Source organism: Microcebus murinus, chromosome 4 (assembly GCF_040939455.1).
Source record: "Microcebus murinus isolate Inina chromosome 4, M.murinus_Inina_mat1.0, whole genome shotgun sequence".
NCBI classification, from domain to species: domain Eukaryota; kingdom Metazoa; phylum Chordata; class Mammalia; order Primates; family Cheirogaleidae; genus Microcebus; species Microcebus murinus.
In genome coordinates this window covers 88,768,033-88,780,474 of record NC_134107.1, presented here as the reverse complement: position 1 = coordinate 88,780,474, position 12,442 = coordinate 88,768,033, and positions in this window count along the sequence as shown.

The following is a 12,442-nucleotide window of genomic DNA, read 5'->3' as shown; positions in this document are numbered from 1 at the left end:
GATTTTGGGGGACAAGGTATTGGAATTTTAAAAAACTTTGTAAAATAAGGACCTCAGAACAATGTGTGGAGGTTTCCCCCAGGTCCTTGGCTAAAAGCTGGGCTGTGCACGTGCAGAATGAAATTCCACAATGCCTAGCAGAGAGAGGCTCTTGAGGGAGTGAGGGCGTGATAGAGATACCAAAGGTTGGAAAGTGCTTGGATACGTTGGTTGAGATGATATGTAGAGACTTCTCTGAGTATCTAGAACATTCATCTGGGACCCCAGAAAGGTCATTCCTTAAGAAGACCTTAAGGTCTCCTTAAGAGACCACATGCTAGAATAAAGGTTATGCCCAGGACTAAGGACAAAACAAAAATAAACTCACCCTGACAATTCCTAAAGCCACACCTGATGGAATCAAGAGGTTCCTCCAATAATTTAATAGCCTGCCAGAACAGTATTCAACATCCTTTAAAAGAAGACAACATAATACAGACTCCTTTGAATATATTATCTACAGTGTGCACCACACAATAAAAACTACCAGACATGTAAAGTGACTCATAATCAAAAGAAATAGAAGTCAAAAGAAAAAGAACCAAAGTAAACCAAGATATTGGAATTAGCAAACAAGAAGTTTAAAGCAACTATTAGTAATATGTTCAAGGATTTAAAGAAAAATATAAGTGCAATGAGTTAACAGATAATCTAAACAAATAGAAACTATTTTTTAAAGTACCAAATAGAAATCCAAAAATTGAAAATTATAATATTTGAAATAAAAAATTCACCAAATGAGCTTAAAACAAAGTAAAACATGCAGAATAAAGGGTAAATAAACTTGAAAGCAAATCAACACAAAGTATCTATACTAACAAAGAGGAAACAAAGATTTTCTTAAATTAACAGAGCCTCAATTGCATTTGGAAAAAGATGAAGTGGTCTAACATACCTGTAACTGGAATTTCTGAAGGAAAGGAGAAAGAAAATGGGGTAGGAAAGTTATTTGAAGAAATTATGATTAGAAATATCATAAATCTGATAAAATAAATCAACCTATAGATCCAAAAAGTTTGGCAAACTTCAAGAAAAATAAATATGAAGAAAAATCAATGTGAACACACCATAACTAAGTTGTTGAAAACCAAAAATAAAGAGAAAATCTTCAAAGCCATCAGAGAAAAATGGTACACTATATATAGAGAAACAATGACAATAAAGACAGTAACCTTTCATTAAACACAATGGAAGGTAAAAGAAAACAGAATGACTTCTTTGAAGTGTTAAAAAATGTCAAATAAAAATTTTATGTAAAATATCCTTCCAAAAGAGGATTATTAGAGACATTTTCAGCTAAACAAAAGCTGAAAAAAGTTGTTGCCAATACATCTACACTACTGGAAATTCTAAAGTCTTCAAACTAAAGAAAAATAATACAAATAGAAACTCAAATCTACAGAACAGTATCAGACATGGCAGATATATGGGAAAATAAAAAAACCACATTTTCTTCTCTTAATGTTTTGTAAGGCAAAAATAATAACATTGTATTGTATGAAATTTATAACATACGTAGAAGTAAAATCTATGAAAAATAGGATAATATAGAGATAAACAGGATATACTGTTGTAAGGGTTCTTACTTTTTACAAATTGTGTTAAAGTATGCATAGCATAAAATTTACCATTTTAACTATTTTAAAGGGTGTAATTCTGTGGCATTAAGTACATTCACATTGTTGTGCAATCATCACCACCATCCATCTCTAGAACTTGTTCATTTTCCTCACCTGAAACTCTGTACTCATTAAACACTAACTGCCCATTCCCTTTTTCCCCTAAGTCCTGGAAACTACTATATCACTTTCTATTTCTATGAATTTTGCTACTCTAGATATCTCATATAACTGAAATCAGCACAGTATTTGTCAGTTTGTGACTGGCTAATTTTCACTTAGCATAAAGTCCTTAAGGTTTATCCATGTTATAGTGTGTGATAAAATTTCCTTCCTTTCTAAAGCTGAATAATATTCCATTGCATACATATACCACATTCTGTTTATTCATTCATCTGTTGATGGACACTTGAGCTGCTTCCACCTTTTGCCTATTGTAAATAATGCTGCTATGAACGTAAGTATACAAGTATCTCTTCAAGTCCCTGCTTGTCTTTCCTTTGGATATATACCCAGAAGTGAAGAGAAACATTTCTTAATGATAAAAGGTATATTAATGTACTTAATATGTTGAAAATTTTAATAATACTCACTTAGTAACTGACAGAACAGATGAACAATAATTTAGTAAGATGTGGAATGTTTGAATAAAATTATCAACCAACTTGGCCAAATTGATACCTAACCCAACAAATGTAAAATAAACATTATTTTCAAATGCACATGGGATATTCACCAAAAATAGACTATATTATTAATACATACTATAAAATGTCTCAGCAGATTTCAAAAGATTGAAATCTTATGGAGTATATTCTCTGAACACAACAGAAATAAAATTAGAAACCAATAATAAAAAAGATACCAAAAAATCAAATATTTGAAAATTAAGCAACACACTTCTACATAAGCCTTAAGTCAAAGAAGAAATCACAAGAAAAAATTTAAAATATTGTGAACTGAATAAATATGAGCACACAATATAAAAAAATTTGTAGCGTACACCTAAAGCAATTTTTAGAGATGGGAACATATAGGTTGAAATTCTTGTATTAAAAGAGAAGAGAGCTTTAAAATGGATGACATATGGCCCTACCATAGGAAGCAAAGAAAAACAATTTTAAAAAGCAAAGTAAAGTAAGTAGAAAGACTAATAAAGACAGGAATAGAAATCAATAAAAGAGAAAATAGATAAACTATAGAGAAAAACAGCAAAGCCAAAAAAATTGCTTCTTAAAAAGAATAGTAAAGGCCTTTTACACTCTTTTTTTTTACTCTTTCTTTTTTTACTCCCTTTGCTGTGACAATGGGTCTGACTGTCATCTGTGGTGTATGTATCATGCTCTGTAAACCTGTGTCTTGCTCTTGCCCCATGATCCTATCTTTCTCTCCTCAATAAACCTCATTTTTGTGTTTGCCTAAAAAAAAAAAAAAAAAAAAAAGAATAGTAAAATTGAGAGGGGGCCAAGATGAGAGACTAGAAGCAGCCTGCACACATTGTTCTCATAGACAGGATGGACTGAAGGTGGTGAGTGGATATCCACCTTCAGATCAATCATCTAAGGGAGAGCATTGTGAATCAATCTAAGGGAGAGCATTGTGAATCAAAAGAGAAACCGGAAACACCCAAAGTGAAGGGGAAGGAAGAAAGATGACCTGCTCTATGGTTTGGAAGTACACAGGGAAGATGAGCACACATGTGGGAAGGCACAGAGGGGAGAATCCCAGGGCTCCACAGTCCCCCAACAATCACTGCTATCTGAGCTGTGGGAGGGTCCCTCTACTGCAGAAGGCCAGGACTGCCACAAGGAGCTATCTGCAGACTGTGCAATGGCATTACTCTGGAGAGAGGGCACAGCAGTGACCCACTGTCTCAAAAACCCTGAGTATGGCAGCTGGCACCATTTTAAAATTCTAGACCCAGAGTACTCCCTCCACCAAAGGGTCAGATATGTTGCTGTCACCTCTCCAGTGCCCCTGCCATTCCAAGTGCAGGGAGAGAGCATGGCAGCTGGGCACTCTCTGCAGGAGCTGCACCCCCACTGCCACTGAGAGACCTGGGTAGGCCAACAATTGCTGTTGTCTGTCAACATGGGTGGGGCTGAGCTCAAACCAGCTCCTGGCCCACAAAAGCCATCATCTGAGGATCTGAATGGGGCAGCTCTCAAGCCAGGGTGGGTCATCAATAGCCACTGCCCATAGGCATGAGCAGGACTACACTCAAACCACATGGGGCAACAAACATTGCAACCCATGGACCTGAGTTGGGTAACTCCCAAGCCAGTATGGACAGTCGCCACCATCCACAGGCATGGGCAGAGTTGTGCTCAAGCCAGCACAAGCTGACAAATGCTGCTGCCTACAGATCTGAGTGGAGGAGCTCTCAAGCCAGCTCGGGCTGATAATCACCACTGCTGACAGAACTTGATGGAGCATTCACTCTCTCTGCAATGTGGGACTGCCAGAGACAACCAGAGAGGAATAGGAAGACAGGTGACATAGGTGAGCAACAATGTTAAATGCTCACAGTACATCCACTCATCTCATGCCAGGTCAATCCTCCAGAGCAGGAAACTAATATGCCATCCAGAGACCATTTCTACTTTGCACTAAGTAGGAGAATTTCCATCCGAGAACAGGTGCACTGCAAACTTATCTGGCATGAGCTGAGAGAAGAAATTCCATATGAGAAGGAACGAGAATAAGAACTCTGGCAACATGAAAAAACAAGCTGCTTCGACACCCCAAACTATCACAATAGGTCTCCAGCAATGGACTCCAGCATAAAGGAAATTGGAAATTGTTGAAATGTCAGAAATGGAATTAGAATATGGATGACAAATAAGATGAATAGGATTGAAGAGAAAGCTGAAAACCAACTCAAAAAAGTGTTTTAGGACATTAATGAAAATATAAAAATCTCTCTAAAGAGATAGACAACATAAGTCCTTGCTGTCTGTGCCTGAAAGAAAGTACAAGAAAAATAAAATGATAATTATAAAAGATAAAATTTTTAAAAATTAAAAAATAGAGATAGACAACATAAGAAAAGATACAACACAACTTAAAGAAATGAAAGAATCATTTAGGGAATTTCAAAATACGGCAGAAAGCTTCAAAACAGGCTAGACTAAGCAAAAGAAAGAATTTCAGAGCTTGAAGACAAAACTCTCAAACTAATTCAGTCAGTCAAAGATGCAGAGAAAAGAATAAAGAAGAATGAACAATCACTCAGAGAAATATGGGACTATAAAACAGGCCAATGTAAGAATTATAGCTATCCCTGAGGGAAAAGAAGAACAAAAAGTATGGAAAACCTACTCAAGGGAATTATTCAGGAAAACTTCCCTGGTATCACCAGAGATTCAGAAATACAGATAAAAGATTATCAATGAATATCAGGAAGATTCATAGCAAATAGGACATCTCCAAGAACATAATAATCAATCTAGCAAAATTCAAAATGAAGTAGAAAATTTTACAAGGTGCAAGATGAAAGTAACAAATAACCTGCGAAAGAAAACCCATCAGGCTAACAGCTGACTTCTGAGCACAGACTTTATATGCCAGAGGGACTGGGGCCCCATTTTAGTCTTCTTAAACAGAACTACAAGCCGAAAATTTTGTATCCTGCTAAATTAAGTTTCATAAATATGGAGAAATAAAGACTTTTCCAGACAAACACATACTAAAAGAATCCGTCACTACTAGATATGCCCTACAGGAAATACTCAAAACTGCATTATACATGCAAGAACACAGTAGATATCCACCAGTGTAAAAACAACCTGAAAGTTAAGGCTCACAGCTCTTATGAAACAAAAAATGGAGAAAAACAACAAGGTGTCATTCAACATGACTAGAAGAACAGTGCCCCACATGTCAATACTAACACTGAATGTGAACAGTCTGAAGCCCCACTTAAAAGACACATTGTCTGAAAAGATGAAAAAACACACCCCAAGGATATGCTGTCTCCAAGAAACACAAATAACTCACAAGGACTCATACAGACTCAAGGTAAAGAGATAGAAAAAAATATTCCATGTAAATGGAAACCAAAAGCAAGCAAATGTAGCCATTCTGATATCAGATAAATACATATTAAATCAACAATGGTAAAAAGACAAGTGTAGTCATTATATAACTTGACAAGAAGACACAACAATCCTAAATATATATGCACCTAACACAGGAGCTCCTGGAATCATAAAGCAAATTCTACTAGATCTAAGCAAAGAAATAAACAGTACCATCATAATTGCTAGAGACTTCAACACCCCAGTGACAGAACTGGACAGATCATCGAAGCAGAAAATTAATAAAGAAACACTGCACTTAAATGGAACTCTACAATAAATGAACCTAACGACCATTTACAGAGCATTTTACTCAAAAGCTATTGAATATACATGGTTCTCATTAGCACATGGGATATTTTCCAAGATTGATCATATATTAGGCCACAAAACAAGTCTCAGCAAACTCATAAAAATCAAAATCATACCATTTATCTTCTCAGTCCATAGTGGAATAAAACTAGAAATCAATCTAAGAGAAATACCTATCTATACAAAGTCATGGAAATTAAACAACCTGCTACTGAATGATTCTTGGTCAATGATGAAATTAAAATGGAAATCAAAAGATTGCTCAAACTGAATGACAGGAGGTACAAGCCTTCAGAAGCTATGGTATATAGTAAAGCAGTCCTAAGGGAAAGGGGCATAGCCTAAAATGTCTACATCAAAAAGATAGAAAGATCACAAATAAACAACCTAATGTCACATCTCAAAGAATTAGGAAAAGAAAAGCAAACCAAATCCAAAGCCACCAGCAGAAAAAAATAACAAATCTTAGAACAGAACTAAATGAAATGGACTTTTCCCCATTCAGTATAATGTTAGCTGTGGTTTTATAACATATGGCTTTTATAATTTTGAGAAATATTACTTCTATGCCTAGTTTATTAAGGGTTATTATCATAAAAGGAGCTGGATTTTGTTGAATACTTTTTTCTCATCTATTAAGAGGATCACATGATCTTTGTTTACACTTCTGTTTATGTTGTGAATCACGTTTATTGATTTACATATGTTAAACCATCCTTGCATCCCTGGGATGAAACCCACTCGATCATGGTGAATTATCTTTCTGACGTGCTGTTGAATTTGGTTTACTAGTATTGATCATAAGGGATAACACTATTAAATTGGGCTTTATTCAAATTAAAAACTTCTGTTCATCAGAAGATTCCATTAAAAGCATGAAAAGGCTAGCTCCAGATGGAAGCATATATTTGCAATGCATACCACTGGCAAAATGTCCATATCTAAAATACAAAAAGAACTCCTACAAATCAATAAGGGAAAAAAGATGGCACAATTTTTTTAAGTGCGTAAAAGAATTGAACAGTCACTTCACACAGGAGGAAAAGCCAATAATAAGCATATGAAAATCACTCACCACCATTATTTAGCAGGGAAATGCAAATTAAAACCATGGTGATAAACATCTGTTGTTTGCAGTTTTAACATCTATTTCTTGTTCTTCTGGGATATCAAATTTCCTTTATAATCAAATTTCCTCTATGAAACCACCTCTTCTCCTTTCTCAGCTGTGTAGCTTGGGTGGGATTCAACTTAACTTTGACTCTAGGGATGGAATTTGATTGACTCAGGTTGATTAACATATCTCATTTCCCAGGCCACACAATGTTGTGCTTGCTTTTTGTTGCTTGAATGAAACTCAATCAGAGCCAGTGAAACATAAAAACATGTTGCTGCAGCTTCAAGTAAAGGAAAATTTCTTCTCTCTTCAACTAGAACTACCAAGAGAGACTTTTTTTCTTTTTTCCCTATATGATAGAAAGTGATGACCTCTGACCTAGAACTACTACAATTAAAAGAGAAAAGCCTGGAATTTCAAGAGGACCAAAGGGCTGATGATGAAGAAGGCACATGGAATGGGAGAGACAAAGAAAATTTTTCCTTGGTAGTACTATTAAGAAAATAAATCAAATTTAGATGAATTCATGTACTCACCATAAAATTGGTATTAACTGATCAACACAAGTGCACATTTGGTAGTAACATTCACTGGGTGTCAGGCAGGTGGGAGGGGTGACAAGGGGATGGGTATATTCACACCTAATGGGCACAGTGCACACCGTCTGGGGAATAGACGCGCTTGAAGCTCTGATTCAGGTGGGGCAAAGGCAATATACGTAACCTAAGCATTTGTACCCCCGTAATACGCTGCAATAAAAAATAAATAGGAAAAAAAAGAAAAGAAAAAAAATGTAGGTGAACTAAACTACTCCTACACCTGATCTTTTTAGATATGTCAGCTAATACATTTTCTTTATTATATAAGCCACTTTGTATGGAATTGTCCATGGCTGTGACATACAGTCCCAATTGATGATATTGTTACCATATTTTATGCTTTCTAATGTACCAGAGAACATGCTAGGTGCTCTACACCCATGATATCTAAACTTCAAGAATACTAAAATATTTAACAGGTATTATGACCTCCATTTTACAGATGAGTAAACCAAGATACAAAGAGGTTGAGTGGTCAGAGATTGACATTCAACATATACAGCTGGCTCTTCCTCCACAAAGCCTTTGACTCTGGAAAGCCCTGCCAAACAGTAAGTGGAAAATGCATCAGCATTTGAGCCTCCTGGGGAAGCATGGGCTTGGAGAGGTAACAGTCACATCATTTCTTTCAACATCATGCCTAGGAAGAGTTGAATAGCATTTTTTTTATTATTACAAAATAAATAGCAAAGAATGAAGTATTTATCTTTCTTTTTTTAAAAAAAAAAAAAAAAAGCACTTGGTAGATATTCTAAGGGCGTCCCATTTTTCTCCTTCCTTTTAAACTGTAAGATAAAAACAGCCCAGGGAAAGAAGCAAACTGGAGTTGTTGTCCTGCTTTCGGGGCTCAAGGAGAGTCATGATCTACCTACCCCATGATCCACTTAATATAAAGGGTGCAGATAGCAGAGACATAAATCACAGGCTTCTTCTGGCTGCCAACGGCAAGACAGGAGAACCCTGCAGCTCCGGCAGCACCCGGCACTGCTGTATCACCTGTTTACTTTTATCTACGGGTCCTTCACAAGCCTCTTCTGAGCACTGCCCTTTAATGGCCCTGAGTTACTTCCCAAGTGGAGATGTTCTGATAGTGGCCTAGGACAAACTATTTTAAAAGCTCCTTTTGGTATGAGGTGGTAGAAAAAAAGAAAAGGTCAGCTTTCCTGTAAAGATTCTGACAACAGCAAGGGAGGTAGGCTCTGGTTGGTTTATTAAAACAGAAAGCTAAGTGATGTGGTGTCTAGTTACAGGCAGAGATTTCCCAAGTAGCAGATTGGCATTGTTGAGATGTTTTTTAATATTAATTATTTTTATTTTTAAGTTATAAAAATACTTTTTATTATAGAAGAGATGAGAATACAAACAATAAAAAGTAAAATATGTAAACCTCTATAATATCACTATTCAGAGATAAGTACTAGTATCGATAGATATTTTCATACGTGGTATGCTTTTCCTTGTTTTTTCACCAAAAAAGTGAGAATAATATAATTTTGCAAGCGTTTTGCATTACTAAACACCTTTCTTATCAATAAATAGTCTTCTACAACATAATATTAATGACTAGGTAGATGATCTGTTATATATGTATTGTGATCATCAATTTACCAAATCCCATTGGGTTGGATGTTCATATTGTTTCCAAATTTTAAACCTGCTATGTTGAACATTTTATTTCTACCCTTTTCAGATTATGTCCACTGGATAAATGCCTAGAAATGAAATTTCTGAATCAAAAATATACATTTTAAGGCTTTTAGTGTGTATTACTATTCATTTTCCTGAAAAATTGTACAAATTCACATTTATAGACTCAGTCTTACAGTCTTACCTAGCCACTTACTGCCCTAAATACCTCTTTGCCATCAGCAGTTCTTCACAGTTTTTCTCAATTCTTAATAGAAGCAGCGGGGATGGAAGTGGGTGTTCATAAGCCCTTTTTCAATGAAATTGACTATCAGAACCCCCACACATCAGGGAATATATATTCCATGCTCCCCTCCTCCAGAAAGGGAAAACCACATTTCTTGAATACTTATAAGTATAAAATGTGCCTAGAACACATTAAATTCTCAGTAAATATTTATGAATGAATTAATGAAGAACAGCTGGGATTTAACTAGATCTATCCCACCCAAAGGCCATTGCTATAGACATCTCATGGGATGCCCAACTAACTCAGACGGACTCTCCCTTCTGGAAATGGCCTATGACACACAAGAGGGAGCCCCTCATCCAACTGAGCCAACCAAATTCTCTCCTGGGAATTTGAAATTTGAATGGGAGAGACCTAAGTCCTCAGAGCTGGACTGGATTAATTACAGAACTCGAGAGATCCTACTGTCCCCAAAGCTACCCTATTTTGACGTTTTAGTCTTCCTACAGTACCATGAAATACTCTGAATTATATGACTTTTTTTTTCCTTAAACTAGCCAGCATCTATTTTGAACCTAAAGTATTGCCCAGAACCTGGGGCTTTTATCTTAATCACTTAATCAATATAACATTGGGAGCCCCTGGTGTGCAGACCCACCTCAGGGATAGGGCCCCCGTTGCTTGTGGCAGACTGCTGATAGCAAAGTTCCAGATGTCTTGTTACCAGAAATTCCATGCAAACGTGGGCATAAAACTGCATAAATTTCAGACAGCTCAGAGGACTGTGCTTTCATTGTTCTTTCCCCCATATGTCACAAAAGAACAGTCTGTGTAGCTCTGGATGTGTGGCAAGCTGCAACCGTGGCTAAGTGAATTTTCCTGTCCAAGAGCCTGGAGAAAGTTAAACTATTTCTTTGAAACACTGCAGGTAGAGCTCATACCTTCTGGAAACAAGTTATGAGAACTAGATGTCCTTGAATAAACCTGCCAAAAGTGAAAAGCCTTGGGCTATTACTTCTTTTTAATGTTTTATGATTTTTTTAAATGGCAGCAGGTTCATAGAGAATGGAGTTAAAATCATTGGAAACAGGGAAGGGAAATCATTAGATGTTTAAAAAAAAAAAAAGCTATCTCATCTATCAAATCCATCTAATGCAGCTTCTCCCCTCAAAATGTTTCTTGGCTATATCCTCTTCTCTCCTTTTCCATCAGCATCTCCCAAATCTGGCCTGTATCACCTGCTCCCCAAATTAAGGTTCCAAGTTCTGCTCTCCAGCTGCTTCCCTTTCCAAATCCACCATTTACAATTGTGCCAGACCAATCTTTCAAAAAATCCTCATTTTTTCAGGCCTTTTCCTTATTCAAAAATCTACCAAAGGGAGATTCTGGGGCCCTCTGCCAAACATCAGCTGTGTGAATTAATACAAGTAAATTAACATCTCTGAGCTACATCTGTGACATGGGGATCATAAATACCTTGAAGGTTATTACAAATAAATTAGTATGCTATGTGCACAGTGCCTGGCCCTCAGAAAGCACTCGATAAATGTTGCCTCATTTTCCCCTCTCCATTAAGCTTAAGATCTTACAAAACTATTCAGCACCTTCTCTTCCTGGCCCAGGAAGGTTCTCCACGTCCTGACTCTACGCTCCATGTTCAACCATGTGTCCCCCACTGAATGAATTCTGTGCCCCAACGAGGCTCCATCACCCCCATTTCCACCTCTCTCCCTTTGCTATGTTCATACGTACTCCTCCCCACAATCATACTTGCTCCGGTCCATGCTGCAAATCCTTTCAAATCCAGCTCCAGTCCCTCCCTCCCTCCCTCTACAGCTTTCTTAGTCACAAAGATTTCACCATTTGCTAAATTATGTAGCGAATACAAATTTCCCAGGCCACAAACTCAGCTGTCTAGAAATATAACTCGCTCTATTTTTTTGTAATTAAATGTGATTTCTAGCTCAAGCTCCCATATCAACTAGAAATAGCAATTTAATCTTAGTCACATCAGGTTTTTCTTGTTCAGATCAGAGTTTTCTCAGCCAGTTCTGGATTTTCAGCTTCCTCTTCTTTTGGGGATTGTATCTAAATTCCAGGGAAGCCTACTGAGGGCTTAGGTTTGGGGATGGGCAAGGAGGATCTTATGAGCTGGGCAAGGGCCACTCTCCCGGCCGACAGCTGCTGACGTGTGCATGTCCCACTGCCCACTGACCCATCGTCAACAACCTTTCCCACTCACATCTGCTTTGGGGCTTGAGTTCCCATGTGGTCTCTGGTTCTACAGACTAACCAGCGTCACCTGCTCCATCTTGTCTCTAAGCCTGGAGAAATCTGCTGACTCACACCTTTAGCCTCTGTGGGATGCTAGAAAACTCAATGAGGCTATCTCAGGCCTTTTTGTCTAGACACCCCCCACAGCCATCTCCTCACTAATGCCCTCTAACTCCACTAAGACTGATGACTCCCAAGACTCCCAACAGGGAGGCAGGGTTCAGCTCCCCTCTGTTCTCAGACCCTCCAATCATATGGTGACTCATACATCATCAGCCACACAGGGCTCAGTAGAGAGTAAATTACCCCTCATCAGATTCCCACACTACTTTCTAACTCTGTTGCTCTTCTTATCACTTCTCTTCTCTCCTCCCAAGAAGCATTTATCCCTTCTGATTTGAAAAAGCTGGTCTGAACAGATTCTTAGTTTTCCAATTCGAAAAATCTATGTCTGAGAACTTCGGGGTTTTGACTTTTGAGATTGAAAAACTTTTGCTTTTTATCTACTGGCTCTACCATGAGTTTTA